Source organism: Nicotiana attenuata, chromosome 2 (assembly GCF_001879085.1).
Source record: "Nicotiana attenuata strain UT chromosome 2, NIATTr2, whole genome shotgun sequence".
NCBI lineage: Eukaryota > Viridiplantae > Streptophyta > Magnoliopsida > Solanales > Solanaceae > Nicotiana > Nicotiana attenuata.
In genome coordinates this window covers 2,649,293-2,660,244 of record NC_031990.1, presented here as the reverse complement: position 1 = coordinate 2,660,244, position 10,952 = coordinate 2,649,293, and positions in this window count along the sequence as shown.

Genomic DNA, 10,952 nt, shown 5'->3' with positions numbered 1-10,952 from the left:
ATAGAGGCTCTTGACTTGTGACACAGGATTGGTGGGTTATGTAGTGACGTTATTATGATTTGCGCACATTTTATCTTCTGTTTCAGACTTCTATTTATGTTAAGTTGGCATTTAAACCCTGTTAATTGGTAATGAACTTTACTCGAGAGGGGTTGTGATCGATAATTGGTCGGGCTTGCCTAGCAATGTGTTGGGCGCCATCACGACCGGGGTTGGGGTCGTGACAAGTTGGTATCAGAGCCTAGGTTACTAGGTCTCGCAATTCATGAGCCGGTTTAGTAGAGTCTCGCGGATCGGTACGGAGACGTGTGCATTTATCCTCAAGAGGCTGCAGAACCTTTAGGAAGACTTCATCTTCTTGAAATTCTTGTCGTGCGAACTTGTTGCTTCAAGCACTAAGCTTCTCTTTATTCTATTCTCTCACAGATGGTGAGGACACGAGCTACCAGACGAGGTGGACGACCACCAGTGCCACCCACTGAGGCCACTAGAGGCCGTGGACGCAGTCGTGGTCGTGGCAGAGGCAGAGTAGCGAGGGAAGCACCTGTTGATCCACCAGCTGCCCCAGCCTGGATCAGGCATCAGCAACACCAGTTCAGGCACCAGCTGCACCCATCGTGATTTCGGGTCTTTAGGAGACCTTGGCACAGATTTTGACAGTTTGTACTGGCCTGGCTCAAGCAGTTTCAGCCACCACAATAGCAGCTACTTCACAGGCCGGGGGAGGCAACCAGACCCCCGTTGCTCGCACACCTGAGCAGGTAGTGCAGGGACTACAGACGCCAGAGGCACCTCTAGCTCAGCCGGTTGCACCAGTCAGGAGTTCAGGGTTCCAGTTATGCCGAAGGATGAGCACCGTCGTCTTGAGAGGTTTGGTAGACTCCAGCCTCCGACAGTCAGTGGAGCTGAGGGCGAGGATGCCCAGGGTTTTCTTGACAGGTGTCAGCGGATGCTTCGTACATCAGGGATTCTTGAGTCTAGTGGTGTGGCATTTACCACCTTTTAGTTTACCAGGGCTGCCTTTACTTGGTGGGAGGACTTTGAGAGGCGTAGGCCTATCGGTGCAGCACCCCTTTCTTGGCAGCAGTTCTCCGCTCTCTTCCTGAAGAAGTATGTACCGCAGTCCCGCAGAGAGGAGCTGCGTACACAGTTTGAGTGGTTGACGCAGGGGGATATGACTGTGACCCAGTACAAGATGAGGTTTTCACAGTTGGCCCGTCATGCTATTTGGATGATTCCGTCAGATCGTGAGAGGATCAGGAGGCTTGTGGATGGCCTTAACTACCATCTCCGTATTCTGATGACTAGAGAGAGGGTATTGGGTGCTACGTTTGAGGAGGTGGTGGATATCGCTCGTGAGATCGAGTCAGCTCGCCGTCGAGAGCGAGAGGAGAGGGAGGCCAAAAGTCCTCGAGGATCGGGCAGTTTCAGTGGTGCTCCGTCTAGGGGCCATTTCCAGCATGGTAGAGGTCGTTCTTTCAGGCCTGCTCAGTCGGCCCGTCCAGAGTATCGCGGGGCATCTTCAGGCCGTGGTCATCATGGGTCTCAGCAGGGCCAGTCTTCACTCAGTGCCCTCCCAGCTCAGAGTTCACCTCATGCCCCATCAGCTTAGGGTTCTTCTGCGCTGAGTGCATCTGCTAGTCACTCCGGTGCGAGGGGTTCCCTTCAGTCCCCATCTCCAGCACCGGGTAGTTGTCATGAGTGCGGAGAGTTTGGGCATATGAGGAGGCAGTGTCCTCGACTCCGTGGCGGTCAGCATCAACAGAGGGGTTAGCCCTCGACTTCTGCTCCAATTACTTCACCACCCGCCCAGCCAGCTAGGGGCGGAGATCAGGCAGCCAGAGGTTACCCCAGAGGTGTAGGTCGATCGGGCGGTGGCCAGGCTCGTTTTTATGCTATTCCAGGAAGGACAGATGCCATTACTTTAGAAGCTGTCATTACAGGTATTGTTTCGGTCTGCTACAGAGATGCCTCGGTATTATTTGATCCCGGTTCCACCTATTCAAATGTGTCTTCATACTTTGCTCGTTATTTGAGTGCGCCCCGGGAGGTTCTTGCTTTACTTGTTCATGTGTCTACCCCGGTAGGCGACACTGTTATTGTAGACCCTGTGTACCGGTCATGTGTTGTGACTATTGGGGGTCTCGAGACCTGAGTTAATCTCTTGCTATTGAGCATGGTGGACTTTGATTTTATTTTGGGCATGGATTGGCTATCTCCGTGTCATGCTATTCTAGACTGTCATGCTAAGACAGTCACTTTGGCTATGCCAGGTGTACCGCGGATCGAGTGGCGTGGTGTGACTGATTATGTTCCGAGTAGGGTGATTTCCTTCTTGAAGGCCTAGCGTACGGTTGGGAAGGGTTGTCTCCCGTATCTTGCTTTTGTGAGGGAGGTTGGAGCTGAGACTCCTAGTATTGATTCTGTTCCAGTGGTGAGGGATTTTTCCGATTTATTTCCTGTAGACCTGTCGGGCATGCCACCGGACAGGGACATTGATTTTGGTATTGACCTGGTGCCGAGCACTCGGCCCATCTCTATTCTGCCATATCGTATGGCACCAGCAGAGTTGAAAGAATTGAAGGAGCAGCTTCAGGAACTCCTAGATAAGGGGTTCATTCGGCCTAGTGTGTCACCTTGGGGCGCGCTAGTTCTGTTTGTGAAGAAGAAGGATGGCACAATGAGAATGTGCATCGATTATAGGCAATTGAACGAGGTAACAATTAAGAACAAGTATCGCCTGCCTCGCATTGATAGTTTGTTCGACCAGCTTCAGGGAGCGAGGGTATTTTCCAAGATTGATCTCCGTTCGGGTTATCACACGTTGAAGATCAGGGATTCAGATATTCTTAAGACTGCTTTCAGGACTAGATATGGTCACTATGAGTTTCCTGTCATGTCTTTCGGGCTGACCAATGCCCCAGCAGCGTTCATGCATTTGATGACCAGTGTATTCCGACCTTATCTGGATTCGTTCATTTTTGTTTTTATTGATGATATTCTGGTGTACTCGCGTTGTCAGGAGGAGCACGCGGAGCATTTGCGAGTTATATTGCAGAGGTTGGGGGAGGAGAAGCTTTATGCAAAGTTCTCCAAGTGTGAGTTTTGGCTCAGTTCAGTGGCTTTCTTAGGACACGTGGTGTCCAGCGAGGGTATTCAGGTTGATCCAAAAAAGATAGAGGCGGTTCAGAGTTGGCCTAGACCGTCCTCAGCCACAGAGATTTGTAGCTTTCTTGGGTTGACAGGCTATTATCGACGATTCGTTCAGGGATTTTCATCTATTGCATCGCCCTTGACCAAGTTGACTTAGAAGGGTGCTTCATTTGTATGGTCGGACGAGTGTGAGGAGAGCTTTCAGAAGCTCAAGACAACTTTGACCACAGCTCCAATATTGGTTTTGCCATCAGCTTCAGGTTCATATACCGTATATTGTGATGCTTCGAGAGTTGGGATTGGTTGTGTATTGATGCAGGAGGGTAGAGTTATTGCTTATGCTTCTCGTCAGTTGAAGCCCCATGAGAAGAACTACCCTGTTCATGATTTGGAGTTGGCTGCTATAGTTCATGCATTGAAGATTTGGAGGCACTACTTGTATGGCGTATCTTGTGAGGTATTCACTGATCATCATAGTCTTCAGCATTTGTTCAAGCAAAAGGATCTTAATTTGACACAGCGAAGGTGGCTAGAGTTGCTTAAGGATTATGATATTACTATTTTGTATCATCCGGGAAAAGCCAATGTAGTGGCCGATGTTTTGAGCCGAAAGAGGGTGAGTATGGGGAGCTTGGCGTACATTCCACTTGGGGAGAGGCCATTTGCAGTTGATGTTCAGGCCTTGGCCAATCGGCTTGTGAGGCTAGATATTTCGGAGCCTAGTCGGGTGTTGGCTTGTGTGGTTTCTCAGTCTTCCTTGTATGATCGCATCAGAGATGTGGCCATTGGTGATGATGGTGTGTTGAGGATGCAGGGCCGGATCTGTGTGCCCAATGTGGATGGGCTTAGAGAGTTGGTTCTGGAGGAGGCTCATAGCTCGCGGTATTCTATTCATTCGGGTGCTGCGAAGATGTATCAGGATTTGAGGCAGCACTACTGGTGGAGAAGAATGAAGAAAGATATTGTGGGATTTGTGGCTCGGTGTCTCAACTGTCAACAGGTGAAATATGAGCATCAGAGACCTGGTGGCTTGCTTCAGCAGATAGATATTCCCGAGTGAAAGTGGGAGAGGATTACTATGGACTTTGTTGTTGGACTTCCTCAGACTTTGAGGAAATTTGATGCTATTTGGGTGATTGTTGATCGGCTGACCAAGTCCGGGCACTTCATTCCTGTGTGTACTACCTATTCTTTAGAGCGGCTGACAGGGATTTATATCCGGGGGATTGTTCGGTTGCATGGTGTTCCGGTTTCTATCATCTCAGATAGAGGTACTCAGTTTACTTTGCAGTTTTGGAGAGCCGTGCAGAGAGAGTTGGGTACTTAGGTGGAGCTGAGTACAGCATTTCATCCTTAGACGGACGGACAGTCCGAGCGTACCATTCAGATATTGGAGGACATGTTGCGTGCTTGTGTCATTGATTTTGGAGGTTCATGTGATGAGTTTTTGCCACTTGAAGAGTTTACCTACAACAACAGCTATCAGTCCAGCATCCAGATGGCACCGTGTGAGGCCTTGTATGGGAGACGATGTAGATCTCCAGTTGGTTGGTTCGAGTCCGGCGAGGCTAGGCTATTGGGGACAGATTTGGTTCAGGATGCCTTAGAGAAGGTGAAGGTGATTCAGGAGAGACTTCGTACAGCGCAATCGCGTCAGAAGAGTTATGCGGACCGGAAGGTTCGAGATGTGTCCTTCGTGGTTGGTGAAAAGGTCTTGCTGAAGGTTTTGCCCATGAAGGGTGTTATGAGATTTGGAATGAAGGGGAAGTTGAGTCCGCGGTTCATTGGGCCTTTTGAGGTACTTAGGAGGATTGGGGAGGTGGCTTATATGCTTGCTTTGCCTCCCAGCTTGTTGAGTGTGCATCCGATATTCCATGTTTCTATGCTTCGAAAGTATGTTGGAGACCCGTCTCATGTGTTGGACTTCATCACGGTTCAGTTGGATGATGATTTGACCTTTGAGGTGGAGCCAGTGGCTATTTTGGGTCGTCGGGTTCGAAAGTTTAGGTCGAAGGATATAGATTTAGTGAAGGTGCAGTGGTGAGGTCCGCCCGTGGAGAAGCCTACCTGGGAGACCGAGCGGGAGATGCGGAGCAGATATCCTCACCTATTTGAGGCTTCAGGTATGTTTCTTGACTCGCTCGAGGAAGAGCGTTTGTTTAAGTTGGGGAGACTCTGACGACCCGACCCGTCGTCTCATGAGTTACCGCTCTATTTTCCCCATTTTCTGCTTCTTTATGCTTCGTTATCCGTGTTTTATGTGTTCGAGTTGGTTTGGAGTGGTTTTGGTAGGAAATGAGACACTTAGTCTCTTAAAGGAAGGCTTGGTTTGGAAAAGTCAACAGGATGTTGACTTATGTGTTAGAGGGCTCGGATGCGAATTTCGATGGTTCGGTTAGCTTCGGGAGGTGATTTATGACTTAGGAGTGTGATCGGAAGTAGTTTTGGAGGTCCGGTGTGGAATTAGGCTTGAATTGGCGAAGTTAGTATTTTGGCGATTTTCGGTTGATAGGTGAGATTTTGATCCGAGGGTCGGAATGCAATTTCGAGAGTTGCTGTAGCTTCATTATGTGATTTGGGATGTGTGTGCAAAATTTCAGGCCATTCGGAGGTGATTTGGTTGGGTTTTTGATCAAATGCGTGTTTCGGAAGTTTTAGAAGAACTTAGGCTTGAATTCGATGTAATTTGATGGTTTTGGTGTTGTTCGAGGCGCCTTGATGATTGGAACAAGTTTGGATAATGTTTTAGGATGTGTTGGTGCTTTTGGTTGAGGTCCCGGGGGCCTCGGGGTGATTCCGGATGGCTAACGGAGAGTTTTGGACTTGTGCAAAATTGCATACCCTGCTGCTTCTGGTATTTCCGCTTCTGCGGAATTGGGACCGCAGAAGCGGTATCGCAGGAGCGGAGGAGGAAGTCGCAGAAGCGTAAAGGCAAGGGAAATGCTGGGATCGCAGATGCGGATAGGGGGACTGCACCTGCGGAGCCGCAGGTGCGGCTATAGGACCGCAGATGCGGAGGTAGGACCGCAGAAGCAGTACCGCAAAAGCGGTTTTGGACCGCAGAAGCGGTTATGACTGGGCAGAAGGTATTTAAGTTCATCTTCGCGAATTTTGAAGGGTTTCTCATTTCTAACTTCGGACTTGGAGAATTGTGGGCGATTTTGAAGAGGGATTTCAAGGAGCTTCGATAAGGTATGGTTTTTGGACCCAAAACACGATTTTATGGTGCTATTTTTTGGATTAGGACTGAAAATTTAAGAAAATAATGGACAAAAATGGAGGTTTAGGGCTTGAACTTAAGAGAGCTAAGATTAGGGATTTGAGGCTTCAATTGAACTCCAATTCTTGTGATTTTGATCTGTATGAACTCGTGGCGAGATAAGGAATCCGTTTAATGTGAGAATTTCTGAGTTTCAAGAAGTTGGCCTGGGGCTCGGGTTTTGATAATTTCGAGATTCTTGATATCTTTCGATTGTTTTCGATTGGGTATTGTTTCCTTAGTATATTGTGACGTATTCGTTGTGGTTTTGATCAGATTCGACGCGCGAGGAGGTTGATTTGAGAGGCAAGGGCATAGCGAGCTAGAGTTTGGCCGGCTTGAGGTGAGTAATGAATGTAAATGATGTCCTGAGGGTTTGAAACCCCGGATTTGCACATCGTAGTGCTATATTGAGGTGAGACACGCGCTTGATGATGAGCGCGAGGTCGTTTACTATTGGGGATTTGGGACTTGATCCGTCCCGAGTGATTATTTTACCGTGTAATTGATTGAAGCTTATTTGATATCATCATTTTATTGACTAATTGTCATATTTGAGCTTCGTGCCAACTATTTGAATCCTTCGGGGATTCCATTCACTGTTTTCTCACTATTTTGACATATTACTTGAACTCAGTCTTATTGTTTAATACTGTTTTACAAACTCAGCCACTTTTACTAAGACTTGAAGCTTAAATGATATTTCTAACGATGTTTTGTGCTGAGAACTACTACTTTATTATGGCTCGAGAGGCTTATGTGAATTCTGGACTGAGTGTGGGATCGGGCTGCGCGCCGCAACAGTATTTTATTGATATTGATATGAGGCCAAGGGCCTAGTTGATGCCACGAGATGGCTTGTTATTGCGCTTGGGCCGTAAGGGGCCCCTCCCGGAGTCTGTACACCCCCAGTGAGCGCCATCGACGATGAATAAATGGATCGGGCTGCACACCGCAGCAGGTACTGGAGAGTACTGTACTATGAGTTGCATTCTTTTATTTGGCTGTCATTTATTTGCTTATCTGCTGTAGCATTTCCATGTTTCTACTTCACTGGTGTATTGATTTCATATTACTTGTTTTAAACTGCCACATTATAGATTACTCTGTGCTTATTCAGGATTTCTTATTCCCAGTCGTTATTTATGTTTATTACTCACTGGGTCGGAGTACTTACATTACTCCCTGCACCTTGCGTGCAGATCCAGGTGTTCCCGAGGCATAGTGGGAGTTTTCTTGCTAATTATCATCCACCAGAGTCATCGAGGTAGCTGCATGGCATCCGCAGACCCGATTTCTCCCTTTATCTTTTCCTTTTTAGTATTCTAGACTATCTCTGTATTAGACTGTTGGAATCTTGTGATAGAGGCTCTTGACTTGTGACATCGGATCGGTGGGTTATGTAGTGACGTTATTATGATTTCCGCGCATTTTATCTTCTGTTTCAGACTTCTATTTATGTTAAATTGGCATTTAAACCCTGTTAATTGGTAATGAACTTTACTCGAGAGCGGTTGTGATTGATAATTGGTCGGGCTTGCCTAGCAATGTGTTGGGCTCCATCACGACCGTGGTTGGGGTCGTGATACAGACGCACTTCCTCATTTTGTTCATTCATGTTTTATCCCTAGGAGACGCACTTCCTACTAGATTAATTCGAGTTTTATCCTTAGGAGACGCACTTCCTAGTTTGGTTCATTCAAGTTTCACCTGTAGGAGACGTACTTCCTAATCTGGGTCATTCAGGTTTTATTTTTAACAGACGCATTTTCTAGTCAAATTTCTTGGTTTTACTCACACGAGACGCACATCCTAGTCAAGTCTTTAGTTTACTCTCATCATTGCACCGATAGCATAAGTGGTTTACAGTTTTGCTAACAACTCACAAATCTTCCTAGTGCAAACTGGGGCAGATAATTTTATTTGTTTTGTTATTTTGATTGCAGGCACCCACCTGGATAACAAGGGAATACAGTTCAAGTTTCGGCAATCAGGCGCCCACCTGGAGAACAAGGGAATACAGTTCAGTTTTGGCAATCAGGCGCCCACCTGGAGAACAAGAGAATACATTTCAGTTTTGGAAATCAGTACCCACCTGGAGAACAAGGGAATACATTTCAAGTTTTGGCTATCAAGTGCCCACCTGGAGAACAAGGGAATATATTTCAGTTGAAGCAATCAGGCGCCCACCTGGAGAACAAGGGAATACATTTCAGTTGAAGCTATCAGGCACCAACATGGAGAACAAGGGAATACATTTCAAGTTTTAGCAATCAAGCGCCCACCTGGAGAACAAGGGAATACATTTCAAGTTTTGGAAATAAGGCGCCCACCTGGACAACAAGGGAATACGTTTCAAGTTTTGGAAATCAGGCGCCCACCTGGAGAACAAGGGAATACATTTCAGTTGAAGCACAGGCGTCCACCTAGAGAACACTACATTTAAGTTGAAGCAATCAGGCGCCCACCTAGAGAACAAGGGAATACATTTCAAGTTTTGGCAATCAGGCGCCCACCTGGAGAACAAGGGAATACATTTCAAGTTTTGGCAATCAGGCGTCCACCTGGAGAACAAGGTAATACATTTCGAGTTTTGGCAATCAGGCCCCCACCTGGAGAACAAGGGAATACACTCAAGTTATGGCAATCAGGCGCCCACCTGGAGAACAAGGGAATACAGTTCAAGTTTTGGCAATCAGGCGCCCACCTGGAGAACAAGGGAATACAGTTCAAGTTTTGGCAATCAGGCGCCCTCCTGGAGAACAAGGGAATACAGTTCAAGTTTTGGCAATCAGGCGCACACTTGGATAACAAGGGGATACAGTTCAAGTTTCGGCAATCAAGCGCCCATCTGGAGAACAAGGGAATACAGTTCATGTTTTGGCAATCAGGTGCCCACCTGGAGAACAAGGGAATACAGTTCAAGTTTTCGCAATCAGGCGCCCACCTGGAGAACAAGGGAATACAGTTCAAGTTTTCGCAATCAGACGCCCACCTGGAGAACAAGGGAATATAGTTCAAGTTTAGGCAATCAGGCGCCCACCTGGAGAACAAGGGAATACAGTTCAAGTTTTGGCAATCAGGCTCCCACCTGGAGAACAAGGGAATAGAGTTCAAGTTTTGGCAATCAGGCGCCCACCTGGAGAACAAGGGAATACAGTTCAAGTTTTGGCAATCAGGCTCCCACCTGGAGAACAAGGGAATACAGTTCATGTTTTGGAAATCAGGCGCCCACCTGGAGAACAAGGGAATACAGTTCAAGTTTTGGCAATCAGGCGCCCACCTGGAGAAAAAGGGAATACAGTTTAAGTTTTGGCAATCAGGCGCCCATCTGGAGAACAAGGGAATCTTGGAGAACAAGGGAATACATTTCAAGTTTTGGCAATCAGGCGCCCACCTAGAGAACAAGGGAATACAGTCCAAGCTTTGGCAATCAGGAGCCCACCTGGAGAACTAGGGAATACATATCAAGTTTTGGCAATCAGGCGCCCACCTGGAGAACAAGGGAAAGTTTTGGCAATCAGGTGCCCACCTGGAGGACAAGGGAAGTCATTTCAGAATTCAATTCAAGTTAGAAGTAGCAGAAGCTCGCGGTAAGAATGTAGTCGACAATCCGAGATGATCAACAGAAGTTAGTCACAATCCAGAATAAAAAAGAAAGAAAAAAAGAAGTGAATCCAAAATGCAGAAGTAGAGAAAGATGTTAACTGCTCAAGACATGGCTCAAATCACGAGCATTGCATTTTCGGTCTTGACCCGAAGAAGAATGAACTGGTAGCTGCAGCTAGCTAGCGTCAAGGTTCAAATCTAAAGTTGTCATGAAGAACCATCCAAGACTCAAGATCAAGCTTTAGAAGACTTATAGATAGGAATCTTGTAACTCATAGTTGATAGGCTTAGTTAGTCTTTTTCATTTTTTATTTTGATGTAATATCAGGACCGCGAACCAGAACCTCGATGGAACGGCACCTCAATCGGCTCTCCACCTCGGTAAACTCCGTCACTCTTCCCACTTCTGAACTACACGTGGCCTAATTCCTTTATAGCCAAGGATATGTAGGCAGCTCAGATACCAGGGCTCGGTCACATTCTCCATCCTCTTAGTTTTTGGTCTCCTTAAAAAACCTGTCTAGTCGTTCTTTGTCTGAAAATACTTCGTGTTTCCAGTCAAAGAGGGGCAGTTGTAGACATGTGATTTTTGACCCTCCCTAAGATTTTATATATTTTAGCATGTAAATATTTATTTTAGGCTTAATATCACTATTTCAACTAATCTCGACTCCTTTACTTTACTTTGTCACAAAAAAATAAAAATTACAAAAAATAGATTTGTTTTATTGGTTAGTTTAATTTTAATAGTTATTTCTACTTAAGTAGGGCTAATTAATACTTTGGTAGTATTTTTATCTTTGTTTTTTATTTTATAGGCAAGAGTTGATGTAGGGTGGATATATTCTTGGTTAATTAAACCAATGTAGTTATAAAGGCCCAAGTTTTAAAGCCTAATATTTTATCCCATCAGATTTTAAAACCTAAAATA